The following is a 12,996-nucleotide window of genomic DNA, read 5'->3' on the forward strand; positions in this document are numbered from 1 at the left end:
TTTTTTGAGGAACCTCCAGTCTGCTGATGGCTCCTGGAGATCTTAGCCTCCTGAGTAAGCAGGGTTATAGGTGTGCGCCACCAGCTCCTGGCTTGCAGCCTCGCCTTTCTCCCCATCATTGAATGAGGCCCAGACAACAAGCAGTCATTACCGTAAATGGCTGTAAGTAGGAATTGTTCGTGGTAAGAGATCTACATTGTTGGCAAATTAGATGAGTCTCTATTGTCTCCTTGTTTCCTCAGAGCTAGTCTTGTTATCTAGGCCATACCAAAGTAGATCAGCTGAACCTGACAGTGACCCCGGGACTGGCTAGGGAGCCTCACTATCTGCTACCAGGATGCTGTGTCTTCTTACCGGAAACCACTTTTATTCCTCAGCAAGCCCCCGCCCCTCCAAGCTAGGGCAACCCTCTCATCTCTCCCCCCCCAGGCCCCCCATCCACCCCAAGCCAAGGATCTATCTCCCGAGAAACAGAACCAAGAGAGTATACACAGAAAGAGCCAGATGAGAGATGTCATGATGGGATGTGGAGACCGGGAATGGCCACCACGGGCTGGATGGGGGATCTCGTGGCTGGGCAAGGAAGTCTTCAGGACACAGGGTGACAAATGTCACCAGGAAATCACTGCTCACAGGCCAGAGAATCACACAGGACTCCCTTGAACAGAAAACCAAACTGCTGGGCTCCACTGAGAAGACAGATTTCCAGCTGAGAACGCCCCCTAGAGAGGTCACTCAGAGGGTCAGAGGGGCACCCTGGTCTATAAAGCGTGTGTGTGTGTGTGTGTGTGTGTGTGTGTGTGTGTGTGTGTGTGTGTTGTGTATGCTGGTGCACACATGTGCTGTATGAGCTGTTTCTGCTAACCAGCTGTGTGTTTTCAGTCACCTCTCTGTACTTTGGTTTGGTTTTATTCCACAACATGGGTTGTTCAACAATATTGACCTTGCAGGTTGGCAGTGTGCGTAGCATCCGGCTTATGGTAAAATGGAATCTGATTGTGACTGCTACCCTGTTTTTTTTTTTTTTTTTTATCATGGTCACCTCTCTGGGTCTCTGTTGGACTAACTGGTGCCATGGGGACCAGGGCATAGGTTCAGAGCCTCAAGTTTCTTCTGTTTTCTTGTTTATGAGGTTAGTGCTCTGCCACTTGAGCCATGCCTCCTGACCAGCTTTCAATCTGGAGGACTTTTTTGCACTGGCTGGCTTTGAACTCTTCCAGGTCTCAGCCTTCTGTGAAGCTAGGGTTTTAGGTGTGAGCCACTGATGCCCAGCTGCCTTTAAATTTTTTTTCTTTTTGTGCCTGTAATGGGGCTTGAATTTAGGGCCTATGCCCTCTCTGTTAGCATTTTCTGCTCTACCACTTGAGGTTAGTGCTCTACCACTTGAGCCACAACTCCACTTCCAGCTTGTTGGTGGTTAACTGGAGATGAGAGTCTCCTGACTCCCTTACCTGGGATGGCTTTGAACCTTGATCCTCAGATCTCAGCCTCCTGAGTAGTTAGGATTATAGGCATGAAACACTGGTACCCAGCTGTTTTAACTTTTAAAGTTTCTTCCTTTCTAAACTCTTGTTGGCGTCCTAGCTGGCTAGCTGTTTCTTGGCACTGAAGAGACGTGTCCATGAATGCTACTTGTTGAACCAGGGACTCAGAGGGGAGGTGGGGGGGGGATGTTTTGTTTCTTATGGGACTTGAGGGAGCCCCTCCCCCCAAACACAGTCCTCACCCACCTTAGCCCTGGCATCTTGAGGGGGGCAGGCAGAGAGAGGAGTGCTATAGTTGTGCAGTGGTTGATTTGGAAAATTCTAGCATTCTTGGGACAACCATCGTTATCAATGATAACTGTTGTTAGGGAAATGGAGGAGAAAGGAAGGAAACAGGCTGGACTCCATCTTCCAGGAGAGGACTGATCATTAAGACAGAGCGGCGAGGGGCACAGCCTTCCCGGGCTTGGGACAGGAGTTGGGTGTTTATGAGGTCTGAGCAAGGAGGCAGAGGTCAATGAAAATGCCATTGGGTCTAGGCAGGTGGGGGCTTTTCGGTTGGGCCCACAATGGGACGTTTACGGCCAGGCTCAGGTGGATTTCCCTGCCTGCGTCAGGCAGTCTGTGCCTATCTTTGGTGGCTTGCCTGACATCTCTGTGCACCTGGGAAATCAGGGCGGGGGCCGGTCCTTCAACTGTGACCATTCTCCAATTCTTGGACCATAACCACAGTTGTCTCCTGCTGAAGGCAAGAAGGCTAGGTTTCCAGTTAGAAGAGGTGGCCCTTCACCCTTATCTGTATAGCAAGCAATTCCTTCCTGGAATCCTGAGAAACAACGGAGCAGTTTCTCCTGTCCACGTGCATGGTGGAGCAATTCTTAATAAGACAGAAGTCTTGTCTTCCATGGAAATGATAGATAACATACAGATGTGTGGATGCTAGTGCTCTCTGATGTTAATCCTGGGGCTTGAACTCAGGGCTGAGTGCTGTCCCTTAGCTTTTTATTTTATTTTATTTTTTGCTTAAGGCTGCTGCTTTACCACGTGAGCCACAGTTTCACTTCTAGTTTTTTTTTTTTTTTTTTTGGTGGTTTATTGGAGATAAGAGTCTTGCAGACTTTTCTGCCTGGGCTGGCTTCCAACCTTAATCCTCAGATCTCAGCTTTCTGAGCTAGGATTACAGGTGTGAGCTACCAGCATCATCTCTGGGCCCTTCTTCAGAGGGATGCGGCAGCCTGAGGGGCACACTTTGTTCACGATGACCAGACTGTCAGCAAGGCCCATTCCTCAATGAGCTCCGGTTTAGACTTTGAAAGTCAGCTGGTCTGGCACCCAAGACCTGTTTTACACCTTGGCTCTCCACTTCCCAGATTGTGAAACTGAGTCTCTAGAATCCAGGATGCTTGGTTGTTTGGTGCAGGTTGAGTTCCTCCTTCCTCTAGTTTACTCAGCCCTGGGGTTATTTCCCTCTTCCGAGAGGGGGACTGAACACTGCCAGGTCTGGGATTGGCCCAGGGGATCACCTCAGCCCTGAGGTGAGTCACAGCGCTGTCACTGGCTAGGTTGCTGACAACACAGCTCAGGGCCCTGCCAGGGGGCCTCCAGGAGGCACAAGGTCAGGATCCAATTCACTTTACAACCCGGGTGTACAAGATGACCCAACACACGTTTTCTTCTTGTGGTGCATTTGTAAAGACGTCATCTGGCGTGCTTGGCCTTCCTGGAAATGCCTGGAAATTCCAGCAAAGCTGTCTCTAACTGGCTCTGAATCCAGCTGTTGGCTAACCAAAGTCTGCTTGGGGGCCTGCCAGCCTGCTCCAGCCCCAGGCTTCACCTGTCCAGCTTACATTTCTAAGCCGCTCGTCTCCAAACTTGACACATGGAAGATAGCTGTTTTTAAAAGGCTTCCCTTGAAGGAAGTAGGACCTGCTTCCTAGAGAGCTCACATGTGGGACGGGGGAACTGGGGGCTGCTTTCGTGGGCCCTGAAGTTTCCTTCATTTGTGGCAGATACAGTCCTTCTGTCTGCTCAGGAATTGCTCTAGCTGTCCACCCTGGCCATAGCCCAGGGGTCTTATCAACCTGGAAAACCTCGCCAGGCAGCCGCTCCAAGCTGCTACTGGAGCCAGCCAGACCTGACCTCCTCCATTGAATCTTCAGGGCCAGATGTTTTTGTGTGTATTGGAGTTTGATCTCCAGGCCTTGTGCTTGCTAAGCAGGTGCTTTACTGTTTGATCCACATCTCTAGTCTGTTTTACTGTTTTTCTTTTTTGTCCATCATGGGGCTTGAACTCAGGCTCAAGGCTGGCAAGGCTTGAGTTTTTTTTAGGCTAGCCACTTCTGGTTTTCTGATGGTTAATTGGAGATAAGATCTCATGGACTTTCATACTCAGGAGAACTTCTAGCTTGGAACTGCGATCCTCTGATCTCAGCCTCCTGAGTAGCTACGATTACAGGTGTGAGCCACTGGTGTCTGGGTTACTTTTGAAATAGGGTCTTTTTCCTGATCCAGCCTAGACCTTAGCTCACTTATTTTCCACATGCCTGGGATAACAGGCATGTACCACTGTACCTAGCCTTTGGAGTTGACATGAGGTCTGAGAACCTTTTGCCGGGGCTGGCTTTAAACAACAATCTTCCTGATGCCTGCTTCTAATATTATCCTGACTTTCCACTTCCCTTGGAGCAAACATACTCCTCACAGTCTGACCCCCATCTGTTCTCTCCCCCTCCTGTCCCTCAGTGTCTCCTGTCTGCTCTGCTCCTGTCCACTCCTGTCGTCCATTTTCCATATCCAGTGCTCAGGCTTCAAACGCTTCTAGGAATGACATGAGCAATAATAACCTTACCCCCTGTTTTGGCCTATGAGATCCTGCAATCACTCCAGCAGCCTGCCTCAGGACCTTGGCACTTGGCAGTCTTGTTGCTCCAGAAAGCTCTGTATCTTTGTATGCCTTGGGGCTTCTTGCCATACAGGGTCTCAATTTGATGACAATCTGATGTCAGTCTTATTTAAACCTTTGGGCATTATCTGCCCCCCTACTGCACAGTATAAGCTAACAGGGTCCAGGGGCCCCCTCTGATCATTGGGATAAGAGTGGACTAAGAGGGAGAAACTAACTGCAAGTAACAAAATGGTCAACAGGGCTGCACTTGGGGTCGAGATTGAGGGTGGGTGTCAGAAAGGTCACAGGTCAAGGTTGTGCCAAGATCCTTGAACAAGAAGAAGGATGAAAACATCGATCAGATCCCATTAACTCTTCTACCACCCACCGCCCCAGCCCTGCCAATGACCAGGCTGACCCTTACCAGGGGTGCTGCATGCCTGCCTAGCTCCCAAGGTATCCGTATAGAATGTCTTGTCTGGAATAGAAAACAGTGTGGAGAAAGAATCAGACATATAACCTAAAGGGGAAAGCTAAGGCAGGAGAGGCGTCCAACGCTGGACGGGCGCCTGCTTCTTCTAAGTCAAAGGGGACCTCCTTGGCCTGTGTCTTGGCGGCGCTGAAAGCGGCCGCGTCTGAGGCGCCTCCCGAGGCCCCCTGGCGCCACCCCGCGGGCCCCGCCCCTCCGGCCGGCCCCGCCCCGGCCCCGCCCCCGGCCCGCCCCGGCCCCGCCCCCGGCCCGCGCCGCGCTGACAGCGGTTGGCGCCGTGTTTGCCTACAAAGGCGGCCGGGAGCGCCGCGCCGCACCGAGCGGAGTCCGCGTTGCTGCGGGGTCGAGGCGGCGCCTGGCCCCACCGCACTCTCCGGGAAGTGCTTCCAGGAGGTAGGCGGAGGGCGGGTCCGGAGGCCCGCAGGCCCGGCCAGCATCCTGTGGGCCTTGCCGGAGCGCGCGGGGGCTGCTGGGACCCGGCGGGCCCCGGCGTGGGGGGCGCGGGGAGCCCCGGACCCCCCCCCCCCCCGCATAGCCCGGCCCGCCCCGACGGCAGCGGAGCCCCCTCCCACGGCGGAGCCCAAGGCGGAGCCCCGGGGCCGCGGGCGGGCGGGGTGGGCGCTCCCTCTGCAGGGGCCGACCCCCCCCAACTTCCCCCGAGAGTCAGGAGTGGGGAAGCCGAGGCCCGGGGAGGGGGCCTAGGGGCCTAAGGTCACCCGGGGTCTGAACCCTGGTCCTCCGGTGGCAGATCTGGGCCTGGCCCTCACCCGCACCTTCCCTGCGCCCTGGTGGGGGGGTGGGGGTGGGGGTGGGGGTGGGGGGGCTGTCAGCCCTCGCCCAGCTCCCCTCCCCCCCCCCCCCCCCCCCCCCCCGCACAGGGGTGTCTGCGGGGCAGGTCAGGGGTGTCCGGAGCCCGCGCGCCCTTGTCGGGGAGGGATGCCCGGGCAGCTGGCTGCTGGTCTGCCTGGTCAGTAATTGGAGTAAACAGATGGCCACCTTAGATTTGAACACCAAGCAGGAAACTCGGGCCAAAACAACTAGCCCCGCGTGGCTGGGAGAGTTGCCCACACCGGCGTCTTCCCCCAGGGTAGCAGAAGTCAGTGTCTTTTAAACCAGGGATTGGTGAGGTGGTGAGGATTAGAAAATTTACTGTTTATCCTTGGGGGGTGTTATGAATGAGAGAAACTCGGTGGAGTGCACAATAACTAGTAACTAGTAGTAACTGGTAACCTAGTAAATAGACTCCCCCCCCCCCCCCCCTTGGTGGTGGAAGGTCTGTTGGACTTAGGGTGTGTAGGTTGGTAGTGTGTGGATGGATGGTGATTTGTTTGGATTTGTGGTCACAGGGATTATTGTTTCTGCAGGAGTGCTGCCTCTGGCCTTTGTCCCTGTTTGTTTGTGTATGGGGCTGTGCGGGGTTGTGGAAGCCAGTAGTGGGCTTGGTCCTGTCTGGGCTGCCCTGCTGTGCAGTCCTGTCCTGTGCAAGGTCAGATGACAGCTGTCCACTTCATCTGCACTTGGAAAAGCAGCTGGCCGCAAGGAGTGTGGCTGAGTCTCATTGCATGGGTGGGAAGTTGGGTTCAGGGGACCAAGGTGGAGGCCCTGGTGATGGTGGTGGTGTGAGCCTGCCCTGGACAGGGCAGGGTGCCTTCAGGCTGAACCAGAAGGAAATCTTTGGGCCCTGCCTGCTGCCAGATCTGCGGACACGGGGCCAGAGGCAGGGAAGGTCAGGAGATGGCCAGATATTGCAAAAGAAGCAGCAGAGGACATTCTGGCCGAGTGAGAGGCCTGGCTGTATAGTCCAGCTGACCGCTTACAACTGGATGACAGGCCAGAGGCTTCAGTTCTCTGGGCCTCAATTTCCTCATTTGTGAAAGGAGGAGCAAATTGTTCCGAGCCATGAGTAGGGACTCTGAGGAGGGACTTGGAGCCGGCCAGGAGGGCTTTTTGAGTTTTTTGCTTGGTGGGGTTAGGGCAGTCCTGACCAATGCTGGCCCCTGATAGAATCTGACCCCTGCCTGCCTCCTGTTGCCCTCTTGTTCTGTGACTCAGCTCTTCTTGTTGTCTTTTCTCTCCTGAGTTCAAGGTCTGTAGGGACCTAAATGAGAGGCAATGATCTGGGTAAGGGCATGGAGTGGAGTGGGCTGGGAGGGTAGAGTGGTCAGGCCCTTGTTCCAGTAAGGCCTTATATGTGTGTATGGGCATGTTCACATGTGTGTGTGTGTGTGTGTGTGTGTGTGTGTGTATACACTCCAGAAGCTGTGGCTTAGAACATTTTGAGAAAGACCCAGAAGGGAGTGATGCAGCTGGGACATCAAGACTGTTGGTTTGACCTGCTTGCACTTGGTCTTGGTCAGTGCTAGCCAGGCTGGGGCCTGGGAGCTCAGGACGCTGGGAAGGGCGGCACCGCCCTCCTCATTGTGGGCGAGAGTTCCCAGCAAGCCCGAGTCACACTTTCTATCCTCTATGGAATCCCCATCTCATCCGTTTGCCAAGAAACCTACAGACTTCAAATCAGAAAGGGGCTCATGGCGGGGCAGAGGGGAGAAGGCGAAGGTGGTCCCCAAGGGCTTAATGGCAGGCTGTGTGAAGCGTTCACTTGTCAGCTCTGAGCCAGAGTGTAGAGTAGAAACGGCTTCCCCTTGGAGCCATACTTGATCCTGGAGATGAGGGGTCAGGAGCGTCGCCCCTTCCTCCAACATCTCCCCTCTTGCCTTTCTGTCTCCCTTGTTCTCCCCATGTTTTTCGGTAGACAAACCAAGCCGCAGCTGACACTGGCCTGGGCTGGTTGTGTTGCACTGGCTAGAATATTTTGGGAAAGTCAAAGGTATGGGCCAGTGTTTTCCATAGAGCAGCTTGTGACCCAGGGAGAGAAAAATCAGTGTAATTGACTGATAAGCATTTTTAAAATAAGTGACATAGAACAGAAAGTTCTAGAAAGTAGTAGAATAAATATAACATGCTGGTCTTCAGGTATTATTTTGTATGACTTTTGTGATTGTGTGTTTGTGTGTATGTGTATTCACACGTGTGCACAAGGTCTGGACTGAGGTTCCAGGGTTATGGTCTGATGACCTCCAGATTGACCTCTAGGGGTCTGGGAGCTGGGCTAGCAATTGGGCATCACCCTCTTCGCAGGGCACCCTTCAAAGGACCCATCTGCCCTGCAGAGCAGCAGGGTTTCCATGTGGGAGTTTTTCTTACTGAAAGCCCCAGACAGATAACATGTGACCAGATGTTGACAAAAGCCATGTAGCTCTTTGTGTTTGCAGAGCAGTCTGTGTGTGTGTGTGTGTGTGTGTGTGTAAGAGAGAGAAAGAGGGGGCAGGTAGAGAGTCGTGGGACTTGAACTCAGGCCTGGGCAGTGTCCCTGAGTTATTTTTGCTCAAGTCTAGTGCTCTACCATCTTCTGGTTTTCTGGTGGTTGATTGCAGAGCGTCTCATGGACTTTCCTCCCATGATCCTTAGATCTCAGCCTCCTGAGTAGGACTTACAGGTGTGAGCCACAGGCACCTGGCTCAGCCTTTTTTTACACCACACATTCAGATAGGCATGCTGGGACATGGACACCCCTGTAACTCCTGGCACTCAGGAGACTGAAGCAGGAAGAATCAAAAGTTCAAGTCCAGCCTGGGCTACATAATGAAACCCTGTCTTGTAAAACCCGAACAACGACAAGCAACACCCCCTCCCCAATAAACCCTCCCAAACACCATATGCATTTTATTCACCGACACCCCTCCAGAATTGGGATGCTTCTGAAGCCTTGCTCAGAGCAGGATGCACAGTGCCCGCCAGGGCTGCCCTGTTTCTCACCTCTGTCTTGTTGGGCGTGCATAATTTAAATACCATAAATCTATGCAGAATGTGCAGGTAGAGACTATCTTAAACTTTATTTTTTTAAAATTTAAATTTTGTTGTAAAGGTGATCACAGAGGAGTTACAGTTACCTAAGTCAGGTCATGAATATATTTCTTTTTGAGCAGTGTTACCCCCTCCCTCAATTTCTCCCACTTTCTCCCCTCCCGACTCCCCTTCCCGCCCAAGTTGTACAGTTCATTTCCAACATAGTGTCACTGTTGCATTGGTTCACACTTTGCCCCAGTGTTTCTGTGATTCCCCTTCCCTTCCCCAAATCAGATAAACTTATATTCAAGACAAAGGGTACAGAAATAAAGAGTGACAACAAGGAATAAACCAAAGAAAAAAGATGTAACTGCAAGCAGTACAATAAAACCTCCCACCTCTTTGTTTCCATTTCTTGGAGTTCTTTTCAATAAGCATCATTTTGTGTGGTCATACACACATAGCTATAGAACCATTGGGACCCTCTCCTAAGGACATCCTCCTTTAGTTCTGGTTAAAGGAGGGCTGTTCAGTTAATCATGTCCAAGGGTAATTATTTGTCTTTTACTATCCATTGGATTAACTTGGACCTTAAGTTTTAGTCTGGAGCCTTTTGTGACCACATGGCCAGCACACGGCCAGCGCGTGGCCCTGGCTTGACGGAAGCAGTTTGTGAAGGACATCATGTGTACTGGCTCACGCTGGTCCTGTGTGGTGGGCACCTGTTTTACAGATAGCAGAAGTGAGGTGCAGACAGGTTGTAACCTACCCAGGCTGTGAGCGCAGTGGGAGGAGGCCCTGGAACCCAACCACAGGTGGCCTTGGCCACCTCTGAGCCCTGTCCACTTGCCCAGGTGATGTGGCCCGGTGTGCCGGAGGGTGTGCCATGCAGAAGAGAAGTCGCAAGAGCCAGACACCCTGAGGCAGGGTCCTTGCCAGCGTGGACACTGCATGCCACTGGAGAGGCCCGTCCTTGTCCCAAAGACACGGGCCTCAGCTGGCTGGTCGCGGCGTCTTCCTCGTCACCAGCCCTGCTGCCCAGGCCCTTTGTGCCCCTTGGCGGGCGCCTGAGGACTCAGGGCCTGGGCTTGCTTCTTGCAAAACTCAGTGCCGGGGAGCTGGCCAGTGCCTCCTGCCAGCCCACGAGGTCTCTGCCTCTTCTGCTCAGTGGTTTCCGGGGGAGCAACACAGGTATGGACCCAAAGGGTTCCCTTCCTGCCTGCCGCAGCGGGGAGCTCCCAGGATTTGGTTCAGTATGGAAGTCATTATTACATGATACAAGTTTTGACTTCTTGTGATATATACTTGTTTCTATTCAGGGAGCTTTTGGGGGAATGGTGCTAGGATTTGAACTCAGGACCTCTTGCTTATCAGGCAGATGCTCTGCCACTTGAGCTGTATTTCCAGGCCTTTTTTTCTCTGGTGGTTTAGAGATTGGGGCTTCCTTCTGAGAGTGTGTATGAGCCTCAGTCTGCCTACTTTAGGATCTGTACCATTGCTGGGATGACAGGCATGCACCACGGGGTCCAGATTCCCTCTGAAGAGCTGGAGTCTGTCTGGTGAGCCGGCCTGGAATCTCCGCCTTCCATGTAGCCTGGGATGGCAGTGATGAGTCACTGTGCCTGGCTGTGGGTTGAAGAGGGGGTCTCGTGGGCTTTTCTACCTGGGCTGGCCTTGATTGTCACATGGGGCCAGGGTCTCCTCAGACAGGAGTTAGTGGGCAGATGTGTTTGTTTCTCTAGTCCCACTCAGAAAGCAGCATTTCCTGGCCGCTCATGAAACTAGGAGAAAGCTGCTGGTGGTTTTGGATACAATGCAGAATTGTCTAGGGTGTCAGCATGCTCCTTGGCTTTGACTCCCCAGTGCTGTCCTTTCTGGAGCTGGCTGAGGAGGGCCAGGGCTTCTGAGCCTCTGCCAAAGGCCTGGAGTTGGTTGTGGGCTTAATTGGGGGCACCATCTCCTGCCAGGGGTGGGGCCTTGCCTTTCTCCTGCACTCCAGGAACTGCCAGCTTAAGTCCCACCTTTTTTTTGGGGGGGGGGCCTGAACTCTGGGCCTGGGCACTGTCCCTCAGCTCTTCAGCTCAAGGCTAGCCCTCTACCATTTGAGCCAGAGCGCCACTTCCGGCTTTTTTCTTTTTGCTTATGTGGTGCTGAGGAATCGAACCCAGGGCCTCAGGCATGCAAGGCAAGCGCTCTACCACTGAGCCACCTTCCCAGCCCCAAGTCCCACCTTTTTCTAGGAAGAACTTGGGTGTCCAGTGGTATCTGATGGGAAGTAATAACCTCATTCCACAAAGTCAGCCCAAAGATGCCACATTACAATGAGAGAGAGAGAGAGAGAGAGGAGAGAGAAAATGCATGTGCACACATGCCCACCTGTGGTACTCTCAGAATTTCTCTGTGAATCTCCAGTGTAGCTTAGAGATCCCAGTCTGGCTGAAAGGTTCTCATGAGATTTAGCTGAGATTTTAGGAATCTTTTGGCTTCCGGTTATTTATCTTCCCTCCTCCTGGCACCCCTTCCCCCCTTTTCTGCCAAACTTTGACTTTAAAAGCAATGGATTTAAAGATGATCTGGTGTGGGGTGAACTAGGAGGAGTAAAGCAGTTCACCAGGAAATGGAAGCATTTCAGTGCTTTCTTCTCTTTAGGTCTTAGCTTCTCCTGTTGACCTGAGGTTTTAAAGTACTTTCTCTTTACTACCCACAGTAGGCCTCCACCACCCCCACCCTGCCCCCACTGCGGGTTACAGGGTCACAAGTCCTCAAGGGAGAGAAAAACCAGGCAGTAAGAAGATTAGCAGGCCAAGAAGGGAAGTGTCTGGGCTGTTTTTCTCCGGCTTCTTATCTTCCTGTAAATCACACTAGCTGCTTCCTTGAGCCTGCTGAATTGCTTTTACTTCAAAAGCAATGGAAGGAAGTGACTTTTGGGAGTTTGCATCCAGCTGATTTAGTCTTGTGATCTCATTTAGTCTAGCTCAGCATTTCTATTTTTCTATTTTTCTTTGGCAGGACTGAGGTTTGATCTTCTAGCAAGGTGCTCTACCACTTGAGCCAGCTCCTCCACTTTTTTTTTTTTTTTTTTTTTACTATCTCTTCCCCTCTTTTCTGGGTAAAGTTGGTTAAATCTGTACCACCAGAAAACGGAAAATGTGTGTTGTGATATTTTGTGTGTGTGTGTGTGTGTGTGTGTGTGTGTGTTACTTATTAGCTTGGCAGGGGGAGTAACTGCTGTGGTTGGAAGGGAAGCTGGGTCTTTGCACCCCAAATGTTCTAGAAGGTCTACTGCCATCCACAGTGGAGGGAAGGGATCCATGTGTCTCCCTTAGAGTTTTAAAGTGCACCAGCTAGGGGAGCTTGGCCCATGTGTCTGCAGGTATAGCTCAGCACTCTTAGGCCTCTGGCCTGTTGTATGGTTTAGTGTTCAGCTAGCAGCTCCTTGACTCTGCAGAGGGGCTGTGTCCTGCTGCTCAGGGCTTGCAGGCCCTCTCCCAGCACCAAGCCTTCTCTTCAGGGTTTTTATGGGGGCTTCTGAGCAGCATGATTGGTTACTGACTTTTGGTGATTGACCTCAATTCTAGCCAATCTCCTTTTTCTTAGTTGCCAAAAGTACCTTGGGATAATATGATTGGTTCTTCTGGACCAACTCCTCTCTAGAAGTCACCTCATTAACATAGGCTCAGGTGCTGTGGGAAGGGGCTTGTTAGGTGGTTCCCTGGCAGCAGCAAGGGATGTGGAGTGGGAAAAAGGGCCAGGTGTGGGGCTGGGTGGGAAGAGGGTGGGCAAGTCCTTCGGCCGAGGTGGTATTGGAGCGGCAGCGTCAGGCCAGGTAGGGCTGGTGCCCTGTATGTTGGCAGAGGACAGTGAGGGACTGGTTGGACAGGATGAATGGAGGCAGAACTTACAGGCTGGAGAACAAGGATCTGGACAGAGCTCTTACAAATCAAGCTACTCGCTTTCCCAGTAACTCATGTTCCGTACTGACCCTGGCCTGGTAGGGATATAGCAAGCTAAGCTCCTTTCTCAAGAGCCTTCAGATAATTGTACACAGTGACAGAGAGTGAGGCTCAGGTGACAGCAGCTGTAAGGAACAACCCAAACGAGTTCCAGGAGGTCAGCAAGACAGACCAGAGCCTGGTCACACCTGTTTTTAGGCTTCCTAGGATTAGGATTGGGTGTGCTGGCCCTACCAGGCTAGGGGTGGCTGGCCTTGTTGATGGGGGTTGGGGGCGGTGGGCTGTGGTGGTGGCTGTCGTAGAGAACATTCTAGAAAACAAGGTGATCTGAGCCAGTAT

The 12,996-nt window shown here is 52.5% G+C and overlaps 1 protein-coding gene across 2 annotated transcripts in view; it reads left to right on the forward strand.

Annotated features, from left to right (window-relative positions):
• The first annotated feature begins 5,141 nt into the window (after positions 1–5,141).
• The window catches only part of Lpin1 (lipin 1), a 51,350-nt gene continuing 43,495 nt past the window's right edge, over positions 5,142–12,996 (forward strand). The window contains exon 1 of one of the 2 annotated variants that reach the window (XM_042680789.1): positions 5,142–5,251. The gene's annotated coding sequence lies outside the window, so the exon portion shown is untranslated. The remainder of the gene's footprint in view (positions 5,252–12,996) is intronic. The other variant, XM_042680787.1, reaches the window with a different exon arrangement.

Source organism: Dipodomys spectabilis, unplaced genomic scaffold, assembly GCF_019054845.1.
Source record: "Dipodomys spectabilis isolate Male_0828 unplaced genomic scaffold, ASM1905484v1 ptg000066l, whole genome shotgun sequence".
NCBI classification, from domain to species: Eukaryota; Metazoa; Chordata; class Mammalia; order Rodentia; family Heteromyidae; genus Dipodomys; species Dipodomys spectabilis.